The 13,640-nt window shown below is 35.6% G+C and overlaps 3 non-coding genes across 3 annotated transcripts; 2 read left to right on the forward strand and 1 right to left on the reverse strand.

The window, feature by feature from the left end:
- Positions 1-321: 321 nt before the first annotated feature.
- Positions 322-393, forward strand: TRNAG-UCC (transfer RNA glycine (anticodon UCC)). Its single transcript has one exon. It is a non-coding gene; the product is annotated as a tRNA-Gly (tRNA).
- Positions 394-1,825: 1,432 nt separating this feature from the next.
- Positions 1,826-1,897, reverse strand: TRNAH-GUG (transfer RNA histidin (anticodon GUG)). The gene has a single exon. It is a non-coding gene; the product is annotated as a tRNA-His (tRNA).
- A 2,175-nt stretch (positions 1,898-4,072) lies between these two features.
- Positions 4,073-4,144, forward strand: TRNAG-UCC (transfer RNA glycine (anticodon UCC)). Its single transcript has one exon. It is a non-coding gene; the product is annotated as a tRNA-Gly (tRNA).
- The last annotated feature ends 9,496 nt before the right edge of the window (positions 4,145-13,640 follow it).

The following is a 13,640-nucleotide window of genomic DNA, read 5'->3' on the forward strand; positions in this document are numbered from 1 at the left end:
CGCTTTCTCTTTATTCGGATTTTGTTTGTCAAATAGCTGTTAACTCAAGCATGTCACCCAGTGTTTCCACTTAACAAACTGATTATCACATTGTGATTATTATGATTAGACAATAAGCGAAATGAAGTTGCTTCAGGAATTGTACGATCATCAAATTAATAATAATAATAATAATGACAATAATAACGATATATATATTTGTTATTAATAGTTGGAAACACTTTTGCTCCACTTGACTATCATTGTGTCGCAGTTCAACACTATCTGCGAAATCTTTAGGCTTTACTGATAATAAACAAAGGTAGAAAATTGAGGTATCGTGCGATGGTGGTGTAGTGGTGAGCATAGTTGCCTTCCAAGCAGTTGACCCGGGTTCGATTCCCGGCCATCGCAACTTTTTAAATTTTTACAACTGATTTCATCTTCTATTCGACTTGCTGTTAATAATACAGATTAAAAATATAACATGAAACAAAATTTTCCACTACACTTTCGTCTGTGGTATTAACAACTCTATTAACACACTGTGCGAAACATTGAAACAAATCTCGACAAGGAATTTAACAACAAAAAAGTTATAGCTCTCTCTTGTGGTCAGTGGCTACAGCGCGCGCCTTTGGTGCACGGTACAAAGGTGCCTTGTGAAAAAGCATTGAAGTATGAATTCATTACAGTGGTTAGAATTCCACCATTGCCTGTAGTTCCACGTTTCATAGCACCTCGGTGTTGAAAAGACACTGTAAACTTCAACCAATCAAACTAAAATTAATAGTAATCAATGCTTGCACGAGTGATGCTGAAATTTTGTGGAGAACATGATCCTTTATCAGTGAAGCAAACCATTATTTATAGCTGGTGATAGTAGTATTGTGGCTTTCATATATTCTCATTTTTGAGGCGATTGCAACCAAATTTTAAAGTTTCAGAAACATTCTACCTAGGCACTAATACTAAAACCAAGAGCTCAGATAGAGGGCAGGGATGAAAGTTCCTCTCGTTAGAAGCAAAAATACTCAAGGAAAAATGTTTCTTCCTCTAAAAATTTCGTATTTTTCCCCAAGAGTAAAACGTCTAAAGTCATTACTGATTGGAGAACAAATTCTAATAATCTAATTTTATGATTAAAATATTTCGTCGCCAGGGATGATTAAAATATTTCGTTAGGTTCATCGCCAGAGGAACGAAAGCTCAATAGTGAATTTTGTACTGTGTCTATATTTTCTTACTAAAATAAAACTTCACATTACTTTCGTAACCACCTTTTTCTCGGGCTACTGAAAGATCCTTTTCTCCGCCTTTTTAAAATCAAAATAATATGAAATCGTACAGTTTAATGCCGCACAATTATGCCCGTTGGACTAATGGAATGGATGATTAAGTCAAAAAGGATCATCATGATTTTATTCAAAAGTGATTTTTTTCCCCCTTAAATTGTGTTCTGGAACATCGTCGAGATAGAAATTCGAACCTTATCATTTCATATTTTTTTCGTTAATCTTGGACGCATTTTGTTGAATTGAATTATTTCTTTCCGGTTGTCCTCTACTCACAATTTTATGAGACATGATCTTTTTCTTTTAATGTACTTTGTGATAACTTCATGTTAAATAAAAATAATTTTATATACTTTATTTTGGGGTAAGACTTAGCTTAGCCGTTTGCAGAAATTAATTATTGATATGCTTAACAATGGCTATTGGAACTAAATGTTTCTTGTAATCTTTCTGTATTTCAAAGTCATGCAGAAACAAAATTAGCTTCTTATATAATATTAAACGCATCCAAATCAATTAAAATATATTAACGCATATAAAATAAGTAACACTGCCGTGACCAGGATTCGAACCTGGGTTATTGCGGCCACAACGCAATGTCCTAACCACTAGACGATCACGGCTAACGTGTTAGCTACTGCTTTCTTTCCAACATTAGGATTTCACCATCACTCTCTCTTTATGTGGATTTGTCAAGTGGCTATAACTGGAGCATGTTATCCCAGCGTTTCCACTTAGTAAACTTATTATCACATTATATTTATTATGATTAGACAGTAAGTGAACTCCAGTAACTTCAGGAACTGTACAATTAGCAGAGTAAAAAATTTTTTTTCTTTGTATCTCTTCTTTGAAATGAAAAACTATTTTTTAAATTACATGACACATTATTACCTTTAGAGCAGGTTTTCTCAACCTGTGGTATGCGAACCGCTGTTGGTGGCGTGCAGACTTACGGTGGTATTAATTATTTTTTTAAAAATAGTTAATATGCTTTAGTGGTACGCCAGTGGTAAAGGTTGAGAACCCTGCTTTGAAGCATCCTTTCTTATATGTGGTTACAAGAGAACTTAAACCTACTATCGTTTCTTTTTTTTAAAAAAAAAAGTTTGGTAAAAAATTCACACAAACTTAAAATGATGATCACCAATTATGTTATGGCACTCATCAGTTACACCAACTTTAATTTCTTGGGGAGCAAACTAAGGGACAGAGAAAATTGGGCAGGAAGCTATTCTTTTGTATAGCGAAAGGAATAGTTTAGTATTTCTTTACCTACTCAGGGGCGGATCCAGGGAGGGCTAACGCCCACCCCCCCAGAAGAGGCGATTTTCTTATTTTATTATTATAAATAAAACCCATCCCCGAGTTTGGACTCTTAAAAGTAGCTCTAAATAGCAGTATTATAACCTACCGCTTCCCCAGAAGTCCATCCTGGATCCGCCCCTGCAGTAACATACGTCTTGGTGGAGCAGACGTCCTCACCAGGGGTCACCCACCTACTTGCCTCTTCTTTGGCATCGTTACTGGTACTCCTTCGTGGCCAATGTCCGTGTTTCTACTTACGCAAGTTCCTTGACTAGGGTTGTTAAGTGATTTCAGATTTTCCCCTGGGAATATTTTCAATACACATGGGGTGAATGTAGCACCACGAAAATATTGGTAACCAACCTGAACACGATCGATGATATGCCTCCTAAGAAATTTTCGTGGCTCCGAAGGACCAACAGCTGAAATCATTACTGGTAATACATCCTGGGAAACATATTGTTCGGATTCACCGGAGAAAAAGTGCCCCGGTCGGTTCAGTAGAAAATCCGGGTAGTCTTTTCCACTCTTCCATGTTAACTAGAACATTAGAATATGTGCATGGGGTCTTTGGTTCGATTCCCGGTGAGTAAAGTTTGTGGTGTACAACATCGTGTCCGTTCGTTTTGTCAGGATACTCTCGTTTCTTCCCACATTCTCATTTCACCAATTCTTCCATCATAATTCACTTGCCTCAACTATCCGTCTCTCTCAACCTAAAGGGCATAATCGTGAAACGTTAAAGATTCCATTTCATTTCATTGTTTTCGAACATCAAACAAATACTTATAATATCAGGCCGAACACCTAACGTAAAAATTTCACGAGACATATTATGGGAAAGTGAGGGATTATTATTCCAGAACATGCATACAAATTGCTATGAATTTTACAGTCATATGCAATGACATTTTCAGGAAGTCATAGTCTTCTGAAAAATATAATTTGCATAAGAAACATCAAAACGCAACTGCCAAGTTATAGGCCTAGTTATCATACTCAAAGAGGCGATAATAAATTGATGAACGGTACCTACTTGCTGTGATATAAAATTTTCTCTATTTCTTTCTTTCTTTCTTTTTTTTTTTAAAAAAAAATACGAAACACAAAATATTAAAACATGTGATGTCCGAATGTATTGAATGAAAACATTTCCCAAAATATGTTTTTAAAAATCAGAAAATACTACCATAATTATTACATGAGATAATACCTAACTACAATACAAAGCTTTGTTGAATTATGACTCCTAGATTTCGGAAGCATATGTATACGTATAATACATTTTCTATATTATCGTACTAAGGGGGAGAGCTTGAGCCGTGGGAGACACATAGCTACGCTACGCCATTACCCACTTTAATAAATATGTTATTAATAGTTGGAAACACTTTCGTTCCACTTGAATACCCTGTGTTACAGTTCAACACTACCTGCGTAATCTTTAGGATTCTCCGTTAAGACGCAAAGATAAAACACCGAAACAACGAGCGATGGTGGTGTAGTGGTGAGCATAGTTGCCTTCCAAGCAGTTGACCCGGGTTCGATTCCTGGCCATCGCAATTTTTTTCCTTTTTAAGACTGGTTTCATTTTCTATTGGACTTACTGTTAATAATACATATTTAATAAATAACACAAAACAAAATTTTCCACTACACTTTCGACTTTACAGTTTTTATCTTTAGTATTAGTTACTCGAGTAACACAAACGAGGGGCCGCGGTGGCTCAGTGGTAAAGTGTACACCTCTGGTGCACGGGGTCGTTGGTTTGATCTAACTCACGCCAAGTGAACTTTACGGTGGACAAACACCATGTGCGTGGGTTTTCTGGGGGTCCTCCCGTTACCTCCCACTTTCTTCATTCCACTCTATCATTCATTTCTCATCAACCTTGGGACGTAACACTTGAAGATCTCGAGTAACACACTGTATGAAACATTGAAATAACTCTCAATCCCGACAAGGAACTGAACAATAAGAAAGTGATATCTCTCTCTTGTGGTCAGCAGTGGTGGAGCCAAGAGAGGGCCTGGGGGGCCAGGCCCCCTTGCTCAAATTCTTGTCCCCCCCACAGAGTGACATTGCTATAGGTCGACAAACGGTGAGTTGGTAGTGGCCACAGGTGAAACTACTACCGAAACATCTCTCGGCAACGGTTACCAATTGCAGAATACCGGTACCCTATGTTGCAATAATCTGCGTTCCGAGTAAAAAGCTCCGGGCTCGTTTTTATTTGTAGTACAGCAAGATCTAATTAATCGAAATCTGTGAGGTGCATACATTTACCTCACCATCTGAACGTTCCTTTTAATCTCTGTCCGTTACGTGGTTATCTTCTTTGTTTTCGACAAAAAAAAAAAAAAAAAAAAAAATCAGTCGGTATTCTAATTCGCTTCGATGTTGAAAGTCATACTAAAATAAGAGATGCTTACTTACAAATAGCATACACTGCAGTAAAATATTACACTTGTGTTGGACGAAAGAAGTCTTCGTACACTAAGTAGTTAATTTCCACCGATTATGCCGACATAGAACAAATGCATAGCATCCATTAAATAATGGGTATTATTATTATTATTATCAAATAATATTGAGCCGTCTTGTTTAATATACAGTAAAAGAAGAGAGCAGAAGTTTTTCTTATTTCTGTCATTCTCTCTGTTGTTCGTATCCCAGTCGTTCGAGAAAATTAAGATACTGAATACTACCAACACCTATTATTTACTATTGTTACTGGTTCTTCCTCTCGAATACCTTCTGGTCTTGTCTCTAGTACATCTAGTTTCCTAACGCTCTTGACCGTTGGCAACTTAGTAGAAACCTTTTGCTGTGATGTTAACAAGCGATACTGGTGATCTCCAAGGAAAACGGAGTTAGGGCTTGGTGGACCTATACTACTAACTAAAGTCTGGGGAAATGAGGCTAACAAAAAATCTGCGATTCTTTATAAATAAATCGTTCAGAAGTACTTTCTTTTAAACGATTTTAACTGTAATTTAATCTCAAAACTGCTACTACTAGAGAAAATCCGAAGTTTCCAGATCATTCCGAAATCACAGAGCCAGTACTACAATTTCCTGATTACTAACCATCAGGCAAGTTACCGAGATGATACAACTTGGTCGCGGCAATAATGCTATTTTGTGTAACAGTGGTAGTTACTCCCCTGACCAGGTTAAATCATCCCGTTATCTGATGTTTAGTAACCAGAGAGATATCAGAAGTTTGTGGGACTGGTCCACAGGCCGGTAGCCAGCCCAAAAATGTAGGGGGGGCGGGGCCCGATCCAAATATATTATAGTTCATCAACATATTATAGTTCATTTGCAAGTCTACCGTGAAAATTTAAGGGTACCGGTAAAAATTTAGGGGGCCCGACTCCCCTAGACCCCTCTTGGATACGGCCTGCTGGTCCATATTTAGTAAGTTCAGTCAGTGAATAACCATTTTTATCACAGATTTATATTTGTTCTTCAGCAAAATATATATTTCTGAGAAAATTAAGCATTAAGCATTTCTGAGAAGATTACATTGTAGGAATTATACAGAACAGTAAATCAGTGATGATATGAATTTTCAACAGGATATACTAATTAATGCCCCTTCTTCAAATCTGATCTCAAAACTAACAATATTGATTTAGCATCGACTAACAGGATAGTAGCGTTAAGTTATTTCAACTACATTTGAATTTATGTTAAGGCTTTGAAACATCCGAGACTCAGAGGATAGAAATGAGGGAAATGAGTCTATAGGGCCACAAAATTTCCCTAGTGACACCGAAGAAGAATCTTGGTAAACTCCTCAGCCGAAATATTTATCCACGAGGGATCGATCACATCATCTTAAGAATCTTAAGCTGATCTTTGGTCATTCGGTGTGAGTGTGAAGTGTTTGTGTATTTGAATTCACGTCAAATTTCAAAAACCAGTGAAGGCAAACAAACGAAAGAAAGAAAAAGGCCACGTATACTTCTTTCGTTGTAAGGAGTTCCGATTGAAATGTCTCTTCTAACATTATTTGATATTAGGGAAAGAAAAACACACTTCCTCTTTTTGCTTCAAAGAGTGTTCACTTCATCATTTTAATGAAGTAAAGGAAAATTCATTACTCAGTTTTAGAGCTAAAGGATAAAAGTAACCAAAAAATAATTGAATAACCAAAACTGATTGAACTATGGCCAGATCAAAACAAGATGTTGCAACCGAGGCAGTTGTGCTGGGCGCCAGCAAATTGATCTGTGTTCTTTTGGCGTAGATGAATGATGAAGGGGTGCAAATCACAAAATTTGTCTTGGGCACCAAATGTCTAATTTCGTCATTGATTAGACTACCATATTTTTAGAACATGAAATCGGGACATTTTTCTGAAATATTAAGAATACTTGATAATTATTGGCAATTTACTTTAAAGTGAAACTTAAACTTCAATAGCAAGGTTTAAAATTTAAAGTGGGCTGGAGCGGCAAATCAATGTCCTGTTAGAGTTCAGTTCCTGTTTCTGTGCGAAGTTTGTCTCTTAAGAACATTTGTCCTTGTCCATCACTTTTAACATTATTATTATTATTATTACAGTTTATCTACCAAACAACGATTCATATTGCAAGGATTCCCACTCTACCAAAATCATTACAATATTATTATGCGGTATTAAACCAAATCTGGAACTTGTGATATTTATTTACTTCCATCATTCCATCCGGCAAATTAGTGTGATCTGTACGAGAGGGATTTTCGGGCTGGCAAAATTTGAGGTGACTGCTGCCATGTTATAACTTTCAGCTTCGCCTTATCTCAAGTAGATGCAGACATGTCGGAAGGTTTGATTCTTGTAGATTCACTAGTTCAAACGCTGTCGAAGATGAGGTCTGGAAATATGATTCTCAACGAACAACGTTCGAACAATTTATCAAGAATGTTTGGGGATATGTAAAGAAAATGGTTTTGAAATTTCAGAGCCGGAAACAAATAGAATATAGGGGGTTCCTCGTGGAAACGAACTAGACATTCGCCATCGAAATATCGCAAATTCATTTTGGATGGATCTCTTCCTTTATTGGAGGCAGAAAATGAATTATCGAAAATAATATACTAAGACATTTTTTCTGCCTACTATTGATAAGGCAATCACTGAGACGGAAAACCGCCTTTGATCATGTAGCAAAATCATGTAGGCAATCACCACTCTACAATCAAAAAGTGAAAACTTTCTAAGTTATAATATTGTGAAGCCTATGGCCCAGTATTATGGAAGTGATCTGTAAATATTAAGATGTGAACTCAAAATTCTTTCAAACACAATTAAGTTGTATGAAGAGAAGGAAACCAAAGTTGATTCCTTGATTAATTTCGCTGATCTTTGTGTCTACAAAAACGCATTCCTAGAAACGCACAAGCTAGGTATCGTCTTTGTGACTATACCAATTTCTAGTGCTACATGTGAAAGGTTATTCTCATGTTAGAAAATACGCAGTTCAATGACTGGTGATAAATTGAAAAACTTAGAATTACTTTATATTGAAGAAAATTGCTAAATCGTTAGATCTTGAAGAAGTTGTTGATAAGTTTGCTGCTGCCCACAAGAATAGAAAGATCCTCTTTTAAGTAGAGGCATGAAACTATAAATTATTTCCTTTACCTGTAAAAGTGTATTTCTTTGCTTCCACTTAAATCAACCAACCACACATATTTTAAACACAGTGATTAAATAGCTACTTACTTATATTAGAAATCAATTGTATTAATGTATCCTAGTTGTTTGAGGTAGTAAATTCTTACATTTTTACTGTAAAAGAGTAAAATCATGAACAAAAAAGATTAAACCATTCACCTTTAACACACACACCCATATATATATAATATATATGTGTGTGCATGTATTTATGTGAATAAAATTTTTCATTCATTGGAGATGGCCACCTCAAACTTCTGTTGGGCCCTTCATTGTTCCCCCCACCCTAAAAAAATTCCAGCTACGCTACTGGTGGTCAGGTGGCTAGTGCGTGCCTTTGGTGCACGGTATTAGGTTTCGATGCCTGGTGGAAAAGCCTTGAAGTTTGAATGCATTACGGTGGTGAGAATTCCACCATAAAATGTAGTTCCATATTTCATAGAACCTTAGTGGTCAAAAGGCACCATAAACTTCAACCAATCAAACTAAAAGTAACAATGATCAGTGGTTGGACCAGCGATGCTGAAATTTTGTCGAGAGCATCATCCTATATCAAACAAATGTGACATAAGGAAGATTTGTTGTGAAGGAAATCATTATTTATGGCTGGTGATAATAATACCGTGGCTTTCAAATATTCTCAGTTTTGTGGCGATTGAAACTAAATTTCAAAGTTTCGGAAAGAAACATTCTACCTGGGCACAAACACTAAAACCAAGAGCTCAGATAGAGGGCAGGAATGAAAGTTCCTCTCCCTAGGAGCAAAAATATTCAAGGAAAAATGTTTCTTCCTCTGAAACTTTGGTATTTTCCCAAGAGTAAAACTTCTGAAGTCAACACTGATTGGAGGACAGATTTTAATTACCTAACTTTATGATTAAAAAAAAGAAAAAAAATCGTAGGTTCATTTTGCCACTGAAACTAAAGCTCAACAGTGAATTCTGCCCCGTGCCTATATTTTCTTACTAAGATCCAACTTCAAACTACTTTCGTAACTACCTTTTCCTCTGTCTACTGAAAGATCCTTGTTTCCGCCTTTTTAAAATCAAAATCAAATCAAATCTTTCAGTTTAGTCCCCACGATTATGCCCATTAGACTAAGGGGGATGGATGATTAAGACAAGTGAATGGGTAATGATGCAAGAATTGGTAGAATGAGGAACGAAACGGCAGTACCCTGAGAAATCCCACGGACATGTTATTTACTTAACCGGGGATCCAAACCAAGGACCGCAAACACGAGACCTAAGCTCTCTATCACTGAGGCACTTTGGTTCCATTCTAGACTTACAAACTATGTGATGCATAAGTATCGGAAATCTTACAGTACGCCTTTGTCCGTCAGTCTGTCGACAGGTATCAGAGAAAAACCGGTAAAAGATATCGAAGTGCGTTTTGTTTTTTGCAATCGATTCAGCGTCTCAAGAATAGGTTTAATCTCCTTCGTTAACTCTCTATTCAAATCGGAAGTAGTTCAAATTTAGTAATTTCCAGTTTCAACATTTATCGCAATAAAACGAAAACGGTAGCAGATAGCGAGAAGCGGTTTTCAGTAAATGATTTAGCGTCTCAAGGCAACGTACCATGACTATCCCGAACACTCTACCAAAACCAGAAGTGGTTAAAATTTAATATTACTTATGGTTCCAGTACTGATTTCCACAGAGCAAAAACGGTAAGAGATATCGAGACACAGTTTCCTGCAATCAATTCGGCGTCCTAAGAATAGGCTCATCTTCTCTATTAACCTTCTATTCAAATCAGAAGTGGTAGAAATCAACCATTTTCGGTTTAAATTTTTATCGCCATAAAACGAAAACGGTAACAAAAGTATAATAGCTTTTTCCAAACGGTTCAGCATCTCAAAGTAATATATCATGACAATACCAAATACGTTACCAAATCCGGAAGTGGTTGTTGAAATTTATTACTACTTCCGGTTTCAATACTGATTTTCATAGAGCAAAAACGGCTAGAGATATTTTTCGTAATTGACTCAGAGAATATGTTTTATCTCCTCCGGTAACCCTGTATTCAAAACAGAAATGGTTGGAACAAATCATTTTCGGTTTCAATATTTAGAACAAAATAATTATTAGATAGCGACAAGCGATTTCCTGCAAACGATTGAGGACGTCAAGAGAATATATTATCACAACCCGCAAAACTCTACCAAAACCGAAAGTCGTTGAAATTTACTACTACTTCCAGTTTCAATACTGATTTCCATAGATCAAAAACGGTTAGATATATCGAGATGCTGTTTTTTGCAATTGATTCAACTTCTCAAGCATGGGTTCTACCTTCATTAACATTGTATTCAAATCGTACGTAGTTAAAATTAACAATTTCCGGTTTCAACATTTATCGTCATAGAATAAAAATGGTAATATACAGCGACAAATAGTTTTCTGCTATCAATTCACTGTCAAGAAACATCCCACCACAACCTGCAACTCTCTATGAAAACCAGAAGTGGTTGTAATTTACTACTACTTCCGATTTCAATACTGATAGAGCAAAAACGGTAAGATATGGAAATGCAGTTTTTTGCAATCGATTTAGATTCCCAAGAGTATGTTTTGTCTTCTCCCTTACCCACCCATTCAAACCGGTAGTAGTTCAAATTAACGATTTCATGTTTCAGTCTTTATCGCCATAGAAAAACACTAAGGCATAGCGAGTAATGGTTTTCTGATATGGATTTAGATCCGATGAGCAGGTTCAATCTTTGATCTTATTAATCTATTGCAACCAGTAGTTATAGATATACAGTACTTCAAGTTTGAGTATTGAATTCTCATTATTTGGAAGTCTACCGTAGTTTCATAGTGTAAAAACAAAACTTACTTATTTTTATCAGTTTATGTCAAGCTCGTAGCCAGAACACTACGACATGGAAAAAATTTTCTCTTTTGTGTATCTGTGTATGTATTTAGAGGGAAGGGAGTTAACTTGCGGTCAACTTATATTCGTAGTTTCTTAGTACATAAATGACATTATTGTGAAATACGACTTTCCTAAATGAATTACGTAGGAAAAAGTATTGGAAAAGTATTGAACAATGAACACAGTTTAATATGATATTTAACAAGTGAAAATTGAATACAAAATACAAACGTAATTCTATCAAATGAATATGAAACTTATCTGCCTGCAGAAGACAAAACCATCCGGAAAGTCATTGACGGAGAATACTATCAGACACTTGAAATTGCCTAAAATTATTTACTGAAAAACAAGCAGTACATTTCGCTCGAATCGAGATGACTTTCAATTCCCCACGTGTAATGGTAATGTTTCAACACTTCGTACATTCTGCATACGTTACTCATGTAACAGTGTCTCTAGTCCTGGTAGTGATGGATTAACATATGCCTTCTATCAGAAGTATTGGGACATAGTGAAAGTTAAATTCCTGTCATTATATAATGAACTCCGTAACATTCCTCACTTTCATCAAAACAGTGGTCATGTTATTTTTATTTCCAAGTCTTCTGATTAAAAAGATGACATGTACTATCGCAAAACAATGTTGCTTAACACTAATCTTAAAATGTTTAACAAAATTCTAGTACGACGCCTACAATCTGTGTTTCACGATAAAATTAGCCTTGGTTGCTAATTTTTGCCCCTTTACATCTTCACCAAAGGAGGTGGATAAACATCGGTCTTTAAAGCCTACAGTGATGAAAATTTTCTTTTTTAAGATATAAAAGTTTTGGCAGGGGAAAATCTCTGGCATCCCTCGTCAATTCGCACACTGGAAATAAACGCTTTAATCCATCTTAATGGCATTTATGTGCCCTTACAAAAGAAGAAAAACATGATATGATTATTCGTTTCCTTTGTGTGGGTTGGTTGATTGAGTTGGGAGTCTAGAGTTTTGTTTAGCAACGGGAGTATATGAAGCATAAACCTATAGCTTAACTTAGAATCCGAGTCCCACGAGCTCCTGCGCCTTGGTGTTTAGCAAATCATCGGATACAAACGGTGATTAGCTGGCGACTTCCTAAACCGAGACTATTTCTGAAAGAAGTACAGAAATAAATCATAAAATCAGAAACTGTAAATCAAGAACAACGGAAAAGTTAAAAAATAAATAAAACACCTAGTGGGATTCGATCGATTCAAAATTTTTGAATTCCAACACAAAGAAGGAACTTAACACGTACGGCTATCGAAACAACTGTATAATTACTTTTCAATTGTATTGATAGCTCAGAAGATCCTTAAAACTCTCCTCGCTTTAGTTATTTTAGGTAGAAAAGCGTGTCTTTTCTTTAACTATAACTTTTTTTTTTGGTATTTGTTAAGGTACTAGTTTGTTATGATACTAACATATTGCATTAAGTTAAAAATAGGATATAAAATATTTCAAAAAACAAACAAGGTGTATTGGGAATACTTCACTACTCCCGAGTCTTTCCCCTTCGAGTGTGTGTTTGCCAAACTGACAATTTTAAGGGACTTAGAAAAATTCACACGCGCAGTTATATTTTGGTGAAGTGTACGTAAAGCTATATTTGCTAATCTAGAACTTGTTATGGTGATACCCCAACTATCCGTTGTCAGTATTAAGTTCCAAATATAAAATAATTCAAGTGTATTCCTCTTTTAATTGAGAAGCTGATTTATGCGAAGTGTTTATATTATTAATGTATTTTTGTCAAAATAAATGGTGAAACAAACTTCATATGACTGTGTTTTCTTTTTTGGTATCTCTGATGTATTCCTAAATTCTGGTTTTTATATCACGCATGAGCATGCCAATATTAACACGTAAGTGTTATCACACTCACATTTAACTTCGCGGACACAATAAGTTTCTTGGTTAATAAAATATTGCTTATATAATATACTAGCCTTTTCAATATTGGAGGTTTGAAATTTGGTTTTAAATTACACTTTTTAACTTTCAGAAAAGTCAAGGAAATTTGGGGATTGAAGTCAATTTTTCATGAATGAACACTCAAGTTGATCAAAATAGATTTTAATCCCTACATTTTCAGGATCTTCTTGCAAATACTGAATAATAATAATATAATAGAAAACTAAGTAACATATCTCCAATTAATACGGAAAAGATTTCGCGATGTAATACGTATCTGTCATAGCATTTATATTGGTATGACCAAGCGTCGGAAGTAGTGGATCTATCACTTTTGGCTTCTATACAAGAATGGAACATGTTCTTTGGACGCTGAATCCATATCGAAACCATTTCTCTATTGTTTTTTGCTCTATAAAAATTAATATTGAAACCGGAATGGAAGTTGAAATACTGAACTAATATTTGAAAACTGTATCTCTACCTATTATAGTTTTCGCTCTATAAGGACGAATCTTAAAACCAGAAGTGTTAGTACATTTTTCATTACTTCCAA

Source organism: Thermobia domestica, chromosome 7 (genome assembly GCF_964235325.1).
Source record: "Thermobia domestica chromosome 7, izTheDome1.hap1.1, whole genome shotgun sequence".
In the NCBI taxonomy this organism is placed as follows: Eukaryota; Metazoa; Arthropoda; class Insecta; order Zygentoma; family Lepismatidae; genus Thermobia; species Thermobia domestica.